Here is a 21266-nt window from a genome sequence, read left to right on the forward strand (position 1 = left end):
CTTTATTTCATGTCTATCCTCTTTCTACACTCCAAAATCAAACACTGTGGCCATGCCCCTGCCACACCCAGATGGACTCTCTTAAATAAGGTCCGGGACCAGTTGGCAAATGGTGTGAACCATAGTGGTCCATGGTAGTCTGAGTGCTGAGGCTGTCAAAGCTAATAATTACAGTTCCATAGATCCGCTGTTGTAATTCTGTATAAACAATTCTATTTCTACAGCTATGTAGATGTTAAAGTTATTAATTCAGTGGAGGGTCTGTGGACATTGTTTATAACTGTTCTCAGATGTTATTTATAGTTTGGTAATAAAAAAAAAAAGTTAATCCATCATCAAAATAACTTGAATGTATGTTATACACAGTCGCAGTTATGACTTATGTAACATTTACTTAACTTCACTTTCAATTAATATGCGTTAGGTACTTCCACCAGTTTCCTTATTTTCTTTGACATAACAGACACACTTAAAATATTGAAGAAGAAAAAATATTTCTATATCTAACATGTGAGGATTTCCTTATCCCTTTCATTCAAATTAGCCCATAGCACTTTTAAAACTGGTACATGAAGGGGAACCACATGAAATATAAAATAAGCAACTATGAATAAACCCCACAAAGCCTATAAATGTGGCAAACTAGTCCTACTTTACAGTGTCCATGCAGGGTCCATGGGTGCTCTGGCAGCATGCAAACTGCAGGAAAGGAATTAATGGAAAACTACTAAAAGGAGCATATAAATGACCCAGATACTGGGTCATTTGAGTGCCTTAAGGCCTTGTTTCTTTAGGCATACCATACGATCCATCTGGAATTACAAGTTGAACATAAAAAAAAGCTTCAGATATTGGACCAAAAACAGAGCAGCCCAGTGGGCATTTGTGTCCCTGTAACCCTTGCCAGCCCTTTTCTGTCAGGACCCCCTCATATTTAGGTGTGTATGTAGGGGTAAAGAATGTCTCCAGCCCATAAAATTATTTGACTGCATGTCTTGACATTACCCTAGTGGTCTAATCCGACTGCTTGTGCCCCCACGTCCCCTTATTACCTTCTATTATAATTTTCTTTTTCCAAATAATACAGGAGTAATAATGATCACTCAGTAGTCCATAAGGATACTATGTTTCTGTCGCGTACTGGAGCGGAGCCCCTGAGCGTTGTCTTCAGCACAGGCTTTCTGCAGTACTGCAGGAACTTCCATGAAGTGTGACGGGGGGCGTGCTGTGACATACTTGTCAGCTGTGAGCTGACTTGAAGTCAGGATTTTTAAATGCATTTCACTACCCTAGTGTGGTCCTCGCTTGACACTTTTGTTTCTCTTCTTGTTGCCTTGCTCATTTTAATTGCTATAGTGATATTATATGCCTGAAGAAGGGACCTAGACAGTCTCGAAAGCTTGCAATCCATTATATGTCAGATAGCCAATAAAGGTATCATCTTTACCAAGTTACCTCCATTGCTGCTTTCTACCTGAGCGTTAGGACGTGATATAACATTCCGGCACACTGCATGTGTCTGCTTGACTGTAAATAGATATTGCACATACAAAATATACATATACACAGTCACACTAGAACACACACTAGAACACACACAAACACACATACATATTCACACTTATACACATATACACTCACACTAGCACACACAAACACTCACAATAGCATATATTTTCACATACATACTTACTAAAACACAAAACATTTTCAGAGTTGCATAGCACTGATTTAATCTATATATATTAGCAAGCTTCATAAAATAATGACAGGTAAAATAGTTTTCAATATGGGTGTATGTTAATACCTTGGTAATGATACAGTAATACATTATACTTGCATAACATAGGGTATTACAATATCTTTAATTGCTGTATTTCACTAATTGAAAGAAACATACTGTTGCAAACAATCAACAGAAATTGCATAAAGCATATACATTACCAAAAAAACCCAGTATATTATACAGATCCTTACACTAGTTTTATAAAGCATATCAGATGGGTTGCCTTACAAAAATCTCCTGCCAGGGAGCTTTGCCAACCATTTAGTACTGTGATCCATTCTATGGAATACTGCCAGAATGGATGTATAACACCAAACCATCAAGAGATTCTTCCTTTCACACAATACGGTATCACGGCAAAATCTATAGGTACACGCGAAAACTAATTCAACCACAACAGACACTTTTCAGCATTAAACCTCTTCAGTGTAGCCTGTACTGTATCTTACATCTATTGTTACATACATTATTCTTTCTTATCCTTTCCCCATTGCTCCAAAGTAATGCCATTAAGTACTGTTGGCTCACAAAATATTGCTACTTTAGACACAATACGATGGACAGTAACTAATGCTACAACTTCTCTTAAGAAAAATGAATGAGCCTTATTGGTCCAAGAGAAGATGGACTCCTGCACCCCCATTACTAAAATACATACTAACACTAGGGTGGCCACCTTTTATTTATGCCAATTAGGGACACACTGTGACGGGACGCCCTGTACACTGACTGGGTACCTCTGTGAATAGCTGCTTCCTAGCTTCCTAGAACTGTATAGGGGCACACTCCAAAGCACTGACTCTCCAGTCACTAATCACTAGCCGAAGCATAATGCAGGGTGAACCTGTTTTCTCCTCTCTGGCAGCCGGCGAACGTCTGTGCGATGCGTGCAGGCAACTTCCGCTGCTGTCAGCACTTCCGGAGCATCGGCATAGAAGCATCGGCGGAAGTAGCAAACATTTGTGTATGCATGGTGTATGTGATCTAAGTGATGTGACACATTAGCGATGAATTTAGTGATGTATATGGATTAACCATTAAACATGTATCTGCCTACTTAGGAAGTTGTAGCTTAACGTATTTATTAAAATTGCCAATATCTTGTTGTTTTGTTATGCAGTCAGTTTGTTTTAGAAATATTTGGAGGAAGGGATATTTTACCTTATGGAGCATAACATCTGTGGCAAGACAGAACAATTTCATTCATTTCCTGTCCTGATGTTATAATCTTCTCCCCCTACCCTTGTAATGGTCAAATATGGTGGACAGCGAGATACGATGGCTGCTACCAGTGGTATACACATAATGAGAGTTTTTGAAGTTTATGAATTACTTGTTTTAATCTGTAATGTACCAAATAGTAAAAATATAATATTTGGAAAAACAAAAGATCAGCGTCAAGAGTTATCCCAAAAGGTTAAAAAGTGTTTCACTAAAGAAGTGTTGCTGACATTTCTAATATAAAGTACATTCATTACATGAAGAAATTAAACTGTTAAATTGGAATGAAGCAATATTTCCACATGAACACGTAAAGTATCCTGGAACCTTTAAAGATATTTTGAGTTTTTCTGTGCATTCACGGTTTGTCAGCAGACTGAATGCAAGTTCCTTTACATTCTGTGTCTAATGTTGCGTAAACATAACATAACATAACATAACATATGCAAGTAAATTTCTTCCCCAGTTTGGTCAGAAATGGCACATATAAGTTTTTAATATTCAATATATCTGTTTTTTTTTTTTTTAATGGTTTCTTAATTTATTAACTGCATAGGTTTTTAATGCAATCACTTCTAATAATGATATGACATTTTTGCAGTGCTATAAGTATCCAAGGTATGGGGATTTCCAGTACACTGAAGTGCACCTAAACTCTAAATACTAGTAATAACTGTTATTTAAATGGAGCTAATATATTCCATAGCACTGTACAAAAATTGCACATACAACAATATGCAGAGACAGAAGGTGTTAGGTCTCGCAGTGTGATAATCGTATAATTTCTATAAAGTCCAAAGTGTTAGAATAGGTAGATTAAACAGAGATCACATTCAAAGAAGAATGTATGTATATATATATATATATATATATATATATATATATATATATATATATATATATATATGTATGTTCATTTTGATCTGCACTTTGCAATGTAACACAATGGTGCACCATTTCTTTACATATAAAAAAATAAAGTTGGGAAATTTAGTCCACCAATAAAATTATATACATTATTTAGTCCAACAATAAAATTATATACATTATATAGTATTCAACTAATCACTGTTCTTAGGTTTTTGTTTATAAACATCATTTAAGTCTGTTATAGTTCATGAGATAAAATATAACCATTATTCAAACAATAATTATTTGGCTTAATGTAAAACACGAAAAAGCATGTATCTTTTCGGAAATGTTAATGAATTTATCTGTATAAAGAAAAAAACATTTAAAAAATGAAACAACCAGAAAATTACATGTGCTGAAGTATCCCTTTTAACTTCTGTATTAAGTGATACTTTCAGGGGAGTTGTGACAAAAACTTTTAAGAACTTAAAGGGATTTAAAAAAAGTACAGGATGGAAGTTTATTTCAAAGGATGAGAAATGTTAGAACAAGAGCCACTAGAGAGCCATAGGCTTTGATGTAGTGTAAGGAAGTTTTACTTTACTGAAAGAATGTTAGATAAATGGAACAGCCTCCTAGCAGAAGTGGTAGAAGTGAGGACATTTACACGGGCTAGGCATAAAGTTATCAGACCAAGGACTGATTATAGTTTGAGACTTTTTACATGGGAAAGAATGGGCAAACTCTACCGGCTGAAAAGTTTTTATCTGGCATTATAGATTTAAAGAAGTTTTAAAAAAATGATAATGAAAAAGTTTCACATTTGCTATGTGTTACTCACACATACTGGAACTCGTTACTTTAAACACTCTGTTTTCAATATTAGCACATTGGCATTTGTAAGTGACAACTTAATGCCTGCGTGTGTCCAACAAAACGACACATCTGCCTTAGACAACATTGTAATGCTGCTGATTGTTACATTACTCTGCTGAAGAATGGTTCTGCATTCCCTGCCTGGGAGGCACAGAGCGCTATCTGCTTCCTCCACACTTTAATTTAAATTCGAGACACTCGGCGGATACTGCACTTCTTACCCCACAATGTAGCACAGGACTCCAAACTGGATGAGCCTAAATGTCAGTCCAACTTTCTTATCCCGGACCAGGACCATCCTGGGGGTGTCATATTCAAAGAAGAAGTTGGCGATCTCTCTCTTGACCCTGCCTCCCATTCTGTTCACTCAACAAGACCAGGTCACCGAGAGCAGCAAGTAATTCAACGTGTTCACGGGTGGAGTGCTTTGGTTATCTGCTAAGATCCTTGTTTGCTCTAAGGGCACTGTACAAACGTGAGACAATTCCTGGATTTGGATGGCTGGGGTCAGACCATGTGCCGAGTTTCCAAGAGTTTCTGTGACAGCAAGCCTTAGAAGGTGACAGCCAGATCCTCAGAGAAGGTTAAGTAGAACGTCCAGCTATCTTCTCTAGATTGTCCTTCTCTTGGTTAGTAGGAGGAGGATATGTTATGTGGGGCGTGTGCAATCAGCACCATCCAAGATCAGTGTCTCACAGTCAGGAGGAAGGTCCCTGGTATTCAGGCTAATTACAATGATACTACATAGAGAAGAGTTTTGTTTTAGCTTGAGGGCACTGTTATATTACTGTTATATTGTTCTTATTTTTATTTTCACAATACAAGAAAGAAAATATGTGTCCTGCAGGAAGACTGCTGGAGGTCATCACTAGTGTGTTTCGACAGGTCTAAATGGTAGAGTAAAGAAATGTTACAGTATCATTATTTTTTTCCACGTAGAGTTTACTCCAGAGGTAAATATTGAAATAATACTTAGTATATGAATATATTCTTTATAAGTCCCTTTAAATAAACAAATCCTTTTCACTGCATGCTGAGAATAACTTATCAAAAAGGAGTCATTAAAAGCAAACAAATGTGTACCAGCTAAATCTGTTATTGCTGCTGGCTGGGACTGGTCTCTAATTCCAAAAAGAACTTGCAGCGGACTATATAACATGTATGTACGTATATAACATGTATGTATCTATATCTATATGTATGTATCTATATAACTAATATGTAATTTAATAGTGACCTGGAGATCTTGAAGGTGAAGAGAATGATCTGTTGCTTTCAGCATCCAGGTTGTTGGATATTTAGAGAACAGATTGAATGCCTCTCTGAACAGGTAGATTTTAGTGAACAAGTTTAAGTAGGAGGAGAGTCTGATAAAAACAGGCTTAAGTATTCCAGAATATACCGTATGTTCAGAACAAATGAGATCCATAAAATATATGCACCAAGACGTTATAAATAAAAACACACCCTTAATAGCATGGATTATTGTGCAAAGAAAGAAAAAACATTTCAAAGTAAAGGATAGAATCCACCATGCCTGTGGTTTATAATAACAAATAGTTCAAATGTACAAGCCAAATATTGCATAGTGGCCAAAAAGTTTATTTATATACATGATTTGGGGGTAAATTGAAACTTTCCATTAACATTTGTGTTAATTTTACAATACCTACCACCTTGCCTCAGAATTGAACTTTAAACATGATTTAATATCGATGACTGTTCCATAGGACTGTGTATAGTTTCTGGATGGTGTCTGGATAATGTCCATTAAGGTAGTCTGCTCCTGTCTTTTTTTCACGAATTACAAAATTCCTTACTTGTATTATATGGTTGTCCAATGATAAAATGTTATGACTCCCTTATTAGAGACAAATGCGAAATAAAAAAATAACTGTGTCAGACTAGAGGGAATGAAAGACAAAATTAAAAAAAAAGTAGCAGGAGGAATTTTAAGTCATCCAACAGTTTAAATGTAGTAACAGAATTCAACAATACAAAATCTCACTTGCTAGGGTGAATGCACATCATGCTTGAGGCAAATTGTCCTTTAATGTTATCGGGTGACCTATCTAGAGAATGTTAAGGATCTAGAGAGAAGAATTAGGACCTGTGCACAAATCCAGCTTGAGTCCAAATATTCTGCCTCGTGTGGTGTCCAAGATATTTGTCCCAAGAAGTTTTTTTGTACGTCGACATATATATCACATTTTAAAATATTTGGCTGCAATTATTTATATTTTAAGTATATTAATAAAACATTCTTAATCATGCAAAAGCTGAATGTAAGCAAACCTCATGAGGATAGAGTAAAATGACACTTGTGAATAAAATAATTTTTATATCGTAAGCGTGTTTCAGAAGTCCACAAGACAAAGATTCAGGACTATAGGAACCCCACAACTTACCGGAAAAATAAATATTGGCCCTCATCTCAAGCTAATGTGTGTGATTTTGTAGTGCTGGTACTGGTTTGCTTGCTTACCATTGTAAGCAATTACTGTTCTGGTTAAGTTGAACAGCACATTTAACATACTAGAGAGTGCAATTGATGTTTTGGCTAAATGGCACACTAAAAGGTAGTTATGCTATGGGATATTTCGATATTATAGATAATTCCCATGTATCCACATTTTGCAATTCAAATGTATTGTCTGCTTTGCACACGGGCCCTCACTTTTGTAGCTGTCTGCAGCCCACAAGTTATATCCCGTGGTGTATTCAGCTTGGGCTAGGAAGGCTGCTCAAAAGGTAAAAGCAGCCCTTCTGCTACATAACTGGAGCAGGCAGCCCTACTGGGTAATCAGGCCTCACCTTATTCCACTTCTTATGGGCCAGTTGGATATATCAGAGATCTTTCTTGGAACCAGCTCATATACATTTTGGAGCTCTGTGCCTGCGTGACACACTCTCTGTAGCGAACTTATTCTGCACAGTGCATGCATTAAGCTGAGATATGATGTCATATAGCGGTGCTTAACATAGTGAACAGCGGTGTGAGCGGTAAGCGGCACACTGCCCTGCGTAAGGCCAAGGGAAGCACCCATCCAAGATACATCTCTGGCTGCATTTCGCATGTGTGGCGTCATTTAGCAGTAAATCCAGCATCATGTACTCACCGTTTAGGTAAGCAATGGATACTATGTGTATGGAAGGCTAACATTGGATTACATTTTGTTTTTATCTATTTTTGCGATATATCTAAAATTATAATTTAAATATACATATTGTTTTGACTAATTGGTAAACACAAAAACGTTGCGATTGAACACCCTGTCACCACCACATAAAATAATGAATGTGTTTAACTTCACTTCGTGCTCTGTAAATTAATTGTGCAACGACTTCCTCACTAACACAGAGGAAGAACAATTTGGAAAAGCTGACCATTCTCGTCAAGACACGCATGTTGCAGTAATTGCCATGCAGATGCTTGAAATGTTTACTGATCTACAACTTCCTTGCCATATGACATTCGTTTAAACACTATATCTTTAATTTCACAGCATTAAACATCTCTGTATTTTTGTTTTGTAGGAAAAAAGTTAAATTTACTACTGTTATCAGGAATTGTTTTTCAGCAGGGTTCTGGAAATCTGGACTATTTTTGCAGTTTTGCTATATTTAGAAGATAAGAGAATGGGGAGAGATGACTACACATTTAAGGGACTGAAGTCCAATAAAGTCCAATTGGTTGATGCCAGAGGAGGACTCTGCAGGCGACCAATAGACTCACTCGCACGGCCCTTTAACTCCTGACGGAGCCACTTGGCCTGGGGAGACCATGGTTAACATTGGTTAACATTAACATTTCTTCTTCCCAAATATTATCCCACTCTCTCACAGAGCTACAACACTCTTTTGCCATTGTGGGCAGTGGGGCTGGTTGGGGAGATAATCTGTTCTCTCCTAGCTGACCCAATGAGCTGAAAAATCAATAGAAGTCAGACTTCTATGGTGGCTCCCAAATGGCCAGATCTCACACATTGAAGTGGATGCTGTGTCCGGATTTCCAAGATGTATTTAGCTGCATCTCTGAATTACACATGCATAAATTATTGTATAATTTTGGAAACCTATAGGGCAAACTACATTTTACACTCTTTGCACTGCACAACAACACACATAATAAGGCAGGGAATAATCCCTAGAGCAGCAATGTATCACTACCACGAAAGCATATAGCGTCTACGATGTATTAATTATTATGTGAGCCTCTTGTTTCTTGACAGTCTTCTCATGTCCTGCAAAATGTTGTCCATTCTATATAAAAAAGTAGTATGAATAGCTGCCTATCCTTTTACCATGGGGGAGGAAGGAACAGGAGACACCTGTAGGTGTAAGGTAGTAAGGTTGAAAACCAAAGACATAAATTGACCAAGATCAACATTTCCAAGTTGACTCATATGGGAAAAAAATGCCTCTAATATCTCATGACTGCCAGTCCCCTGTTTCTCATGTTACTTAAAACCCTATTTCCCATAGCAGACAGCACTCCATGCCCAATTACCTTATTCATTGTGTCATTTACATCCCACTCAAATAATGGAAAACCTTTATTATATAAAAATGAAATCCCCAGATATTGCAATTTTACAGTAACCGTTCTTTATTAGCATTATATACTCTGGTTAGTTCATCTCCAATATTGCTTACCTATACAATCATATTTTGGTAATAAATATTGTTCTTGTTCCCCCATCGATACTTCTTTACAGGGCCATACTAAAGAAGAAAAGTGGTACTTTAAACGCCGACGGCTGTTAAATGACATACATGCAGCTTTGGACGGAATTCAGTAAATGCCAGAACAGTCTGCAACACGCATAATTCAAAAATTATGATTCATCTCTGTTTAGTCAGACCATATTTAGCAGCCTTTAAAATACAAAAATAAGGAACTGTATAAAATAACGCAATATATCTCTGGTTTCATTTTTGTTAAATGGGGGCATAAGGCATTTCTGGAGGCAGAGTGCTCTGTGAAATGCCTTTTAACCCCCTTAATGCCACTCTGCCTCCAGAAATGCCTTTTTAACCCTCTATACACCACTCTGCCTCCTGAATGCCTTAAACCTCCCTATATGCCACTCTTCCCCATAATATGCCTTTTAACCCTCTAAATGAGTGGCATATAGGGGTATAAGGCATTTCTGGAGGCAGAGTGGCACATAGGTGGTCAAAAGGCATATCATGGGGCACAGTGGCATATAGGGTTAAAAGGCATATCATGGGGCACAGTGGCATTTAGAGGGTTAAAAGGCATATCATGGGGCACAGTGGCATATAGGGGGTATAAGGCATTTCTGGGGCAGATGTGCATAACTGGGGGGGGGCAGGTTGGAAAATAGAAGGAAATAAAACCAAAATATTTTTCTCAATCATAGCTTTTATAAAAAAAAAATAGTTTAGATGAATTAACATTTACTGGTAAAACTTTTTTCCTATAGGGTCGTCTTATATTCAGGCTTTTTCTTTTTTTCCTAAATTAATATTCAGATTTGGGGGGTCGTTTTATAATCAGGGTCGTCTTATAATTGAGCAAATACGGTAATTTCAGAGATTAACTACAGTGTGGGTGAAATCCTGGATACTCAAGTGGGAAGATATAATAACTGTAAAACAAAGATGCAGAAACAACAAAGAGGGTAGTTAGGATAGTATTTGGATATAGAGGCAGAGATAGTGCAGAGATGTCAAGGGCTCTGTACAGGAGTTTGAATTTGATTCTGGAAGGTATTGGCAGCCAGTGGAGGGACTGGCACAGAGGAGCAGCACATGATGAGGGGTGAATAAGTATGGCAACAGTGTCAGGATGGATTAATGTAGAAAAATATAGGGCAGATAAGAACCATCTATTCTACCTATTTTCCTAATGTAAAGACTTAGTCCTTAATCAGTCTTTAGTCTTGTCTTTATGCCTATCCCATCTATGTTTAAATTCATTTACGGATAACTTCTACTATGTTCACAGGCTGTTCCACTTATCTGTCACCCTCTTGGGTGACTTTATATTATCTAAGCTTCTGACCCTCTTCTTCCTTCTTCCTCCAACCTCTACATATTGAACCCCCTTAGTCTTTCATTTTTTTATTAAGGTGGGAGAGAGGGAGGCAATAATACAGATGGAGTATCACAAGGGAATGGATTAGTATTTTGGTTGTCACTTGTGCAAGGATAGGAGGAGTTGTTTCTTATGTGAAGGCATCAGGATTTGGTGAGTGACTGGCTATAAGGGATAAAGGAGAGAGCAGTTGTTGGGTGGATTGTGGGCTCCAGAAGCATCATTCTATAGAATTTAAGGTAATGGGACACCATCTATGATGCAATTCCAGAAAGACACATAGTATTACCCTTCACCTCTATATTCACCAATATGTAAGTTATTCTTTCTATCAAAATGGTATTAAATTTATAATTTTTATATAAACATACATGAATATAAAAACAGATGAGTACGGCATTATAAAAACTCAGAAATTTGTGTCTATACCACACATTTTATCTATGCCGCTGGAACTGAACAATCTTGTGACAGACGTTTCAATTTCTCTACATCTCTTATGTGATCAAGACTTTGAGATCTATGATATACACTATCTTAGCTAAAAGAGTCAGTCTCGCTTCCTCTTCTGCCTATCATCTGTCCATGATAGTGTGTATAACTACGTGAAAGGCAACTCGTGGAAAATATTAAATAATTGATGGGGAGCAGATGCCAAATATGAGAATTATAAGTTCTGATTCTTTATGGTAAATGGCTCACTGATGCAGAGGCTTTAGTTTATTTGAACATAATAGCAATCATGTCCTATTAATTGATGTAGAATAAACAGCAAGCTTCATCAGGCAGGCCTGCGTTGCAACCAACATAATGGGAAATCACAACACATGAGCGGATCCAAGTGAAATGCAACTTATGTAAAAAAAAAAGAAATGGTGCATGAGACACTTTCCATTTTTTTAAGAAACAAAGCAATTTGTCATTACATGTGACAGTTAAAATTAAATTTTCATAGTAGTCAGTAAGTTGATGTATGAATCTTTTTGTTGGCATAGAAGAAGCTTTTGTTTTGTAGTGTATTACATCTTGCAAATGTTACAATGGTACATTGTGGTCATTAATCCAAGTTTAAGTTAAAAAGGATAAATGATCATTAGAAAACCCTTTTGCAATTATGTGGTTTTCTATCAAAACAGCTAAGTGATACCAAATTTTGAACAGTTATGTATATATTTATATGTACAATATCTGTGTAGGTAGTCAATAGATAGATAGATAGATAGATAGAATCTAGGTAGGTACAGTAGCTAGGGTCTATAGAAATTAGACTTGTGCTTTGGATTTGTACAAATTGAAAGCTTACTGAATTTTGGCAAATTTGGGATTTGTACAAATCTAAAAATTAGGTCAGACCCCTCTACCCGAAGCAGAAAAAAATGAAGCATAAAACTCAGAATTTTTGTCTGAAATGTGTGGGCCTTTTCACTCACATTTTCACTCTCTCACTTCCTAAGGTGAACTTCTGCCAAAATGGTGACGCTTTTGGTGATGGCCTCTACCTGGACTTATGTCTGTGGAGATGTGGTTTAAGATAGAAGATAAAAGATAAAAAAGAGAAGATGAAAGAGATACCGAAGAACAAGAAGATGCAGAAGCAAAAGTGTAAGTGGTGGACAGAGAAGGTAGGGAAACATTTAGAGAGTGCAAGAGAGAAAAAGTGAAGGAGAATAATAACTTGTGAGAGTGAGTGAGAGTAAATGTGAGCACCGAGCAAGAAAATGCCCCTGATTTTCAGCTGAACGGAAAGGGACAAAAACTAACAAAAAAATGTGTCCAAATTGTTTTTAGCCCATTTGTGTCAGGATTCCACCTTGTCAGCCGGGACTCTGTATTTATTGAAATGTCATGTCCATTGCAGCTTCTAGAGGTCACCTGTCAGATCGCAGTGTGCTAACGAACTAACCAGCTGCATCTGCTTACCTGACTGCAAGCCTCCCCCTTAAATACCTGTTGAATCCATCATACCAGGCCTTTGCATTGTGGTATATTCAGCTTTTCTGTTTCTCTGCGTCCTGGCCCTGTGATGTTCCCTGTTGGATTCTACCTGTTTTGACCCGGCTTGTCCTGACTATGCTCTTGGCTCCTGATTTGGCTTTTATTAGTGATCTCCTGGTATTGACCCCGCTTGTTCTGACTCTGCTCCTGGATTCTGATTCGACATTAATTATTTTTTCTGGTTCTGACCTGGCTTACCTGCCTAGGTGTGCCCTACCTGAGGACTCCCTGCCATGTGCCCTGTCTGAGGGCTTTCCAGCCGTGTGCCCTGTCCGAGGGCTTTCCAGCCGTGTCCACTCAAGACCAGTCCTGTGTTCTACTTACCTAGCTTACTCCAATACAGACTGTCTCAAAATAATATCCAGCCTTTGGTGTGTTTCTTTTTGCCTGTCTGCACCTTTGTATTTGTCAATATGCATCGTGGGATACAAACAGGGCCTCTGGGATCCTCTGCAACTGGGCTCCTAACCAATCTGCTTACCCGAGCCCTTTACAATTTGCACATGTCTAGTAGAAAGTACATGCATGGAACATGAAATATATTAAAGTTACTTAAAATAAATAACATATTAAATAAAATTGATGGTGTCATGCAGTGAAGTGATACATTCCCAGATCATATAGTGTGTGATGATGCCATTCTAAACTTTATCTATGGAATTTATTGTGCAAATTGGGAGTCAACGATAATAAAGACATACCTAGCAAATACTGCCAATCATAAAACGTTTTTTATTATTTCTAAAAACTGATATTGCTCATGTTTAGATGGTATATCATGTCTTCATTTGCTTTATCTTACTTACTTGATACAAAACAAATATAAAATGAAACCCATAAGGGTTTCAGATCACAGATGCTGTCGCGTGTGACTCATGGCATGCTAGCAACAAAGGAAAACAAACTTAAATTAAAGATAAAGTAAAGATTATTTTTATTCCTGTTGAAATAAAAGGCTATATTATGATATTTCATGTTGCTGTCGAATTGGAGAGCCATCCTTTTCTGTGCTTCTAATTGCTACATTTAGAAATGTAGGCCTTGCTGTAACAGAAACAACAAGGTAATGAAAGTTTTCCACTATGTCTTACAGAGCATAATAGTTTACCTCAGCAGCTGTTATATTGTATGCCTTCTAGGAATCAAAGGCCCCTCCTTTTATGGACCAGGAAGTCTAAACACAAAAATGGATTTATAGCTATTTATTTAATAGCTGTATTGTAATCTATTTTAATTTATTTCATCCTGTTTAAGAGAAGTTTTAAAAAATAGCTTTGGTCAAAATTGTTTAACTACATAATTGAAAAAAATAAAATGCATAGATCTGTGTGTGCATTATAAACAGGACCGGACTGGCACACCGGGATAACGGAAAATTTGCCGCGAAGTTCAAACCAGCTGCCGTTGGATCTGCAGGTGGAGGCGGTCTCACAGACGCAAGATGACTGCTTTAAACTTCGTGGCCAGGCTGCCACTTTAAAGACGCGACGTTCAAGGGGACGGGGCTCACAGAGGAGGTCCTCTTGACAAGGAGAGGGTCACCACATCGGAGGAGAGCAGGAAAAAATGTTCGTACGGACCTTTAACTCTTGGAGCCAAAATGCGGCACTAGGATTTTAAAAGTCTGTACGAGCGACTCCAACCAACAGTCTTCCCAGGCCAAGTTCCGCGTCAGGAGTTAAAGGGCCATGCGAGTCATTTTTATGGCCCTTTAACTCCAGACAGCGAACCGACGGATTTCCCCTTTCGGAGGTTCGCCGCCAGGAGTTAAAGACCTTTAACTCTTGTAGAGGGGAGACAGGCCAAGTTTCCCATCAGGAGTTAAAGGGACGTGCAAGCGACTCTATAGACTCACTTGCACGGCCCTTTAACTCCTGATGGCGCAACTTGGCCTGGGGAGACCATGGTCTCCCTGTTCCAAGAGTCAAAGGTCACAACATTAAGTAGTTGCAGGAGAAGCAAATCCCACAGCCCCAAGGGTTGTAACACCAATATCAAATCTTATGGTGAATCATGGGGTATAGGAAATTGAATTACACCACAGTCATCAGCCACTTTATTAGGTACACCTGTTAAATTGCTTGTTAACAAAAAACAAAAACTGTCTGCGCTTCTTACCCTAATAAAGTTGGCAACAAATATATAAACATAATATAAATGAGAGGTTTTGGTTATATGAATTGGCCAAAGCATAATTAAGCTCACCCGCCACGTCAAGGCACACTTTCAATAGGGTGAGAACCTACGCTCACTTCCTACATAGTGGACACACAAAGCAGTTTATACTGCTACCAAAACCTTATTAATGTGTTGGGGGAGGTGCAATTAAACCTCCTCCCTATTAACCCCTGGACAGCAAGCTGCAACCAGACTAATGAGGAGCCAACAACCTCAAATATGTGCAAACAGGGAAAAGAAAAAATGTCGGTGCGCTAAGCTAGTCACAGGCTCAAATAATACAAATGTATAATACGAGGCCTACCAAACAGGTGTAAGCATGCTGCAAAAACAGTGTATTGGCTGTACAATGTATACAAAAAACAAAAACTGTCTGCGCTTCTTACCTAATAAAGTTGGCAACAAATATATAAACATAATATAAATGAGAGGTTTTGGTTATATGAATTGGTCAAAGCATAATTAAGCTCACCCGCCACGTCAAGGCACACTCTCAATAGGGTGAGAACCTACGCTCACCTCCTACATAGTGGGCACACAAAGCAGTTTATACTGCTACCAAAACCTTATTAATGTGTTGGGGGAGGTGCAATTAAACCTCCTCCCTATTAACCCCTGGACAGCAAGCTGCAACCAGACTAATGAGGAGCCAACAACCTCAAATATGTGCAAACAGGGAAAAGAAAAAATGTCGGTGCGCTAAGCTAGTCACAGGCTCAAATAATACAAATGTATAATACGAGGCCTACCAAACAGGTGTAAGCATGCTGCAATTTGCTTGTTAACACAACTAACCAACTGCATAATAGATACCAAAAATGTTAAAACACATGTATTCCTGTTCATTAGGTTAAATACTGTTTTTCCATTCCACTTCCTTCAAAAATATTTTTTTCTTTAAAATAGCACCAAACTATAAGGGTGCAGCCTTTAATCGGGTGCGGCCTATAATCGGGCCAATATGGTAATATCCCCAAAAATGTTTTAAAAAAATCAATGATTAATCTCAATGCTTCTACAAAATCAGCAAAGGTATGTAGCAATCTCACTCCATGAAAAACAACTCCACATGCTATAAACACTCCAAGCACCTCTTAAGTATGGGTAGGTAGTAGACACAACGTTGGCAGCAGTATATTTCAGGAGCAGTATAAACTGTGCGTCTATGTGATGATAAACAGAATGGAACAATCTCACCTCAGGCAGTTTATTATAGAGACATCTTGTACATTCCGGGATGCACTGTCAGATCCATCAAAGATCACATCCATTGGAAGGCTTATCAGTTTGCTGCATCGCCCAGAGTGGGGAAGTGGACAGTGGTGCTTTAATTTGGGCTACCAATGCTGTACCTGTCTTTATGTACAGGGTGTGGCCTGTAAACAATCCTGAGTGCCTTTCTTTGACTGTTGCATTTGGTGTAGTCAAGTAGCTTCGGATCTTACAGGCTGGTCTTATCACTCCTCAGAATCCAGGCCTTCTAATTCACGCTGGATTCAAACACCAGTTCAAATGGAACCACATGGCAAGCTCATTGCAGCACATATATCTTCAGCCCCATCCTTCCAAATATGTGCATATTTCACATAAATACAGCCGAATCCATGCATCTTTCTTTTAAACAGAAATGGATGCATACATTTTGAAGCCCATGGAGCAGCGCAGTTTAGTGGAAAGGGTCTCAAGAAGAGGCAGAGAGGGGCCCAGCTAGAGCAACAAAGGAGGCTGTGAGCAGAGTTGCGTGGTGGGGATGAGGCCTGCTTTGATGAGAATGACACATAGGAGTTCTGGTAAGACCACTCACTGTCTGCCTCAGATGCGGCCACCTCACCAGCTCCTTGGCTCCTAGCGGTTGCAGCTACCCCTAGAGCCGACGGAGGAGCCCCTCCCTGTGGGAGCCATACTTTCCCCACACCTGAAACCCCCATTCCACCTTGCCCCACAAATCGAAAAAAGCTTTAAAACCTGCCACCAGCATCTCCGCTTGATGGGTTTTGTCACAGGAATTTGAGATCTGTGTTAGGATTCCCAGAAGTGGCGATGGAGGGGTTGTTTAAAGAAGTGCAGGTGTGGTGGATGGTAGGGCCATTTGATGTTGCATCGCCACCTAATCCTGTGCATTTTGCCATTGGGGAAATTCCTAAGAAAGAGGCCGGAACATTTTGTATGATTTACCATTTGTCTTATCCTTGTGGGTCATCAGTTAATGATGACATTGACATGAAGTTGTTCTCAGTCTTCCATGCATCATTTGATCAGGTGGTTGAGTTGGTAAAGAAGGCTGAGGCAGATGTGAAATTGGCATTCCATTTGTTAAAAATACATCCAGAGTGCTATAATTTTTTATGGTTTTTCCTCATGGGGCAGTTTTAATGATTTGTGCCCTCTTATAGGGTGTTCTATTTCCCGTTCTTACTTTTAGAAGTTTAATTTGTTTTCAAAATGGGTGCATTTTTGATCTGCAAGGATGGATCAACGTTGTTGAATTTTCTGGTCTTTGAAATGGGACTGGAGGGGTTGGAATTTGAGGTGGTGCAGTTTGGAGCCCACTCTTCGTATTGGTGCAGCCACAGAGGCTGTGCAGACAACATCATTAAAAAACAGAGAGGTGGGAATCTGACATTCAGATCATGTTTGAGCACTGGGGGCGCACGCATTGCACAGTCCCTTGCCCTGCCTCGCCTAATTTGTTACCAATAGTTATCAATGATGTGCACAGTCTTGTGCCCTGTCTTACTTGCCACAACTATTTGTCAATAAATAATGGTTTTGTGTTGTCCAAAAACTAGAGGTTTTATTGGAAGACTAATTTTGTCACTAATATTTTTAATGATTTATTATTTTATGTTGTCCAATGGAAAAGCATTCCTAAAATAAATGGAAAAAAATGTCTGCTATGCTTCCTGTATATCAATAACAAACTAATATACAGTTCACTACGGATTCTCCACCCCAACCCAGTACATTTTCTGCACTACATCAATCTCAGCCACTGACTGTCTCACAGTCCAACTGTTATCAGTCTGTAACTACTACTGACAAGTTAAAATGGTGTCAACACACTTATCTATGTAAGGTTTGTTCCTTCCTTTTGAAAATTCTGATTGGTCAGGATGAAAAAGTAAGGGAAAACATTTCTTTTGTCTCCTTCTACCTATTAGTCATTTATATGCACCACCCTACACCTAGTCCTTTCCCACTTAACCTCATCAAAGAGCGTCAAAATGGGTTGTAATGGCGGCAAAACATGGGAAAGGAATGGGAAAACAGAGATTTTGCCATTCGTGTTGTTTACGTGTTGTTTATCTGTGATTCTTACTAATGCACGAAATTAGCACATTTCTTTAAAAATAAAGTTCTAAGAATCCAAAAGCCCAAGTCTAGTCAGTACACTTGCAAAAATCTTTTCAGATCTTGAAACTTTTTTCCAAAATCAATTGTCAAAGGGAAAATATTAAATCATATATATTTTATATATGGAATGCAAATTAATAATTGTCATTAATGCATTCTTTTGAGGTTTCACAAAAAAAAACATCACTTTATAATGATTTTCCTCTTTTAGCCTTGAATGATAACATGGCTTTTTGTTTAACGTGAGAATTTATTTAAATCACATACCATGACACAATCTGCTTTGAATACGGTATATCAAAGATGCCTGAACACTGAATAGACGACATAGACTTGGATCTTTTGGTTCGGAACACTATATATTGCTTAGCCCATCACTACGTCAAATCCTATTGGTGAGTCCTATCTACTTTTTCATGGCTATGTTGCTTACCAAGGTTGCTTACCACTTGCTAACAAATGGTGTTGGCTACCCACTTTTCTCATCCACTAAGTGGATAACGCTTTAAAATTATACACAGGAAAACACATGTATCACAAATCATGGGATTTAGATGATCACTTGTCCTTGTGGTGTTTTTTTATATAGGAAAAACAGATTTGACTGCATCTGAGGACATTGTTCATCAATCATCATGGCATATAAGGATGTTAAGTCAGATAAACCTGTTGTAAAAAGCTTCTTGTTGTTTTAACACAGACATCTTGCTGGTGGAGATTGTTCAAGATTGCACTTTTCACTTTGCTTGCAATATATGTTGGTTATATGTGAGAAGTTCAGATTGACTCCATATCCAACTTGATATGTCGTAGATGTGTACGGGCTAACAGAGTCCAATATATATATAAATAATTTTTTTTTAATCCGGATTGTGGTTGGGTATTATAAACTCTGAGCAGCTCTCTAATTTTCCAGCTATTCAAGATGACATTTTGAATTTTGACATTCACAATCACTATTCAATGGATATTATACAGATACTCTCATTATTAATATAGTCTTGTCAGCATTGTCATTAACAATGCTTGGCTAATACCAAAAGAACCAAGGATGCCATGCTGTTAACTAATGCTTTAAACCCAAAATTATGATACTAGCCTATGTGCCGGTCATTGAAATGACGAGGCCAAAAATCATTCTCTTTTCCCTTTCCTTAGTATGCGGAAGCATTCAGTAAACACAATTAGTTAATTCATTAATGAAAACCCTTTCATATACCCACATCACTCTGTATACATCATCATGTACATAAACAGTCATAATGACAGAATCAATGGAATCAGAAAGACAATTAAACTCATATTTAAAGGTGTTTTTTTATATATTTAATTTTAATTTCAAAATAGGCCCCCCTCCATTCCTTTTTTTATGTTCTTGGGTAAGAATATACTAAACATGCTTGTGTTTTTAATTGTTTATCTGAGAAATTCAGCAGGATATGCTGATTATTCACTTCCTTGACAAACCACCTTTAACAGACAGATTAAGCATGGCAGATTTCCTTAAACTTCTAGTAAATTTGTATAGCTGATTAGTCTGAGGGTGAATTTAAAAAAATGTTATGTGTGTTAAAGCTGCCTATGTAGTTTTCTATATTCCGAAATATAGGTTGAGTATCCTCATGCTTTTGTGTTAATTAATGTGAAATCCCACAAAACAAAACTGATATACAAATCTATATCTATATATCTACTGTATGTATATATATATATAAATATATATATAAGAAATAAGAAAAAAAACTGTATTCAAATATCAGATATTTTATATATTTTTATATAAATGTGCTCAGTCTACGTACCTTGTAGTTGCCTGGATTGTCTCTTCCAAAACATGTACTGTGATGACAGTACAGAGAGTGTCATGTTATCTATAATGCTTCGTATTATATATATATAAATATATATATATATATATTGATATTTGCAATTTGAATGAACAGAATGTTGCAGAATCTTGTAATACCTTTTTTATTGCAATTTGATTAATACAATTCTGGTATAAGACAAATGTAACTAGAATCATAGATAATGTAGCCACTATCCATAAAATTTAAGAATTTGTTTTCTTCTAATTTCCTGCCATACCCAGATTGTCACTAACTTTGTAAGTGCCCTTGAATGAAGCATTCATCTTTTAAGTAGAAAACAGCACAGTGCTTCCTTGTTTGGTCACCATACAAGGAAATGGAGACTTAACAGAGAAACAAAATTAAAATCCAGTGCTCTGTGCCAGATTCTTTACATTCTCAGTATTTTGTATACATGACTAGAAGTCATAAAGTGAAGTCAAATGTTTGATAGCAAGAATGATGTACGACAGTTAGCATTTTAACCTTTACCAGTACAGAGCCCTGTACAGATAAGGATATATGAATATTCAGAAGTTTAAAAATATAAAATGTTTCATTGTACAGGGCTGTGGAATATGATAGAGCTATATTAATCAAAATATGATAATGTTTTATATTTGGGTTCATCCTTGTAGTTTAGTTGTCATTGTAGTCAATAATGTTGTCATGCTAATGGTTCCTTCCCCAATGGACCATCAGGTGTCTGGAGGTTCCTCAGGGTAATCAGAGCCAGAAAGCTCTGTTGTTTACCAAAAAGCGGCATAAACAGCCTTTGTAAATATATATAGCAGTAATCAGAAACTTTGTATTATATGCAAACTATAATTGTTTTAAAACAGAAATACATTTTGCTAAATTAAATTAATAATAAAGTCTACAGTGGGAATAGCATACTGCTTTTGATAGACAGGCAGACTCAGATTGCCAGTCAAGCTAATTTTCATGGAAAAGTCCCTAATTTACAGATTTCCATTCGTCATTGTTCTAATTGGACAGGCTGTTTGCTGACAGGGCCACATAGCTATTTTCTGCTCCAGCGGTATGTAGCTGCGAGAATATAAAACCTACGGTCTCAAACCAAAACTGA

This window comes from Sceloporus occidentalis, unplaced genomic scaffold (genome assembly GCF_023333645.1).
Source record: "Sceloporus occidentalis isolate IW3139 unplaced genomic scaffold, rSceOcc1.0.p SCAF_22, whole genome shotgun sequence".
NCBI lineage: Eukaryota > Metazoa > Chordata > Lepidosauria > Squamata > Phrynosomatidae > Sceloporus > Sceloporus occidentalis.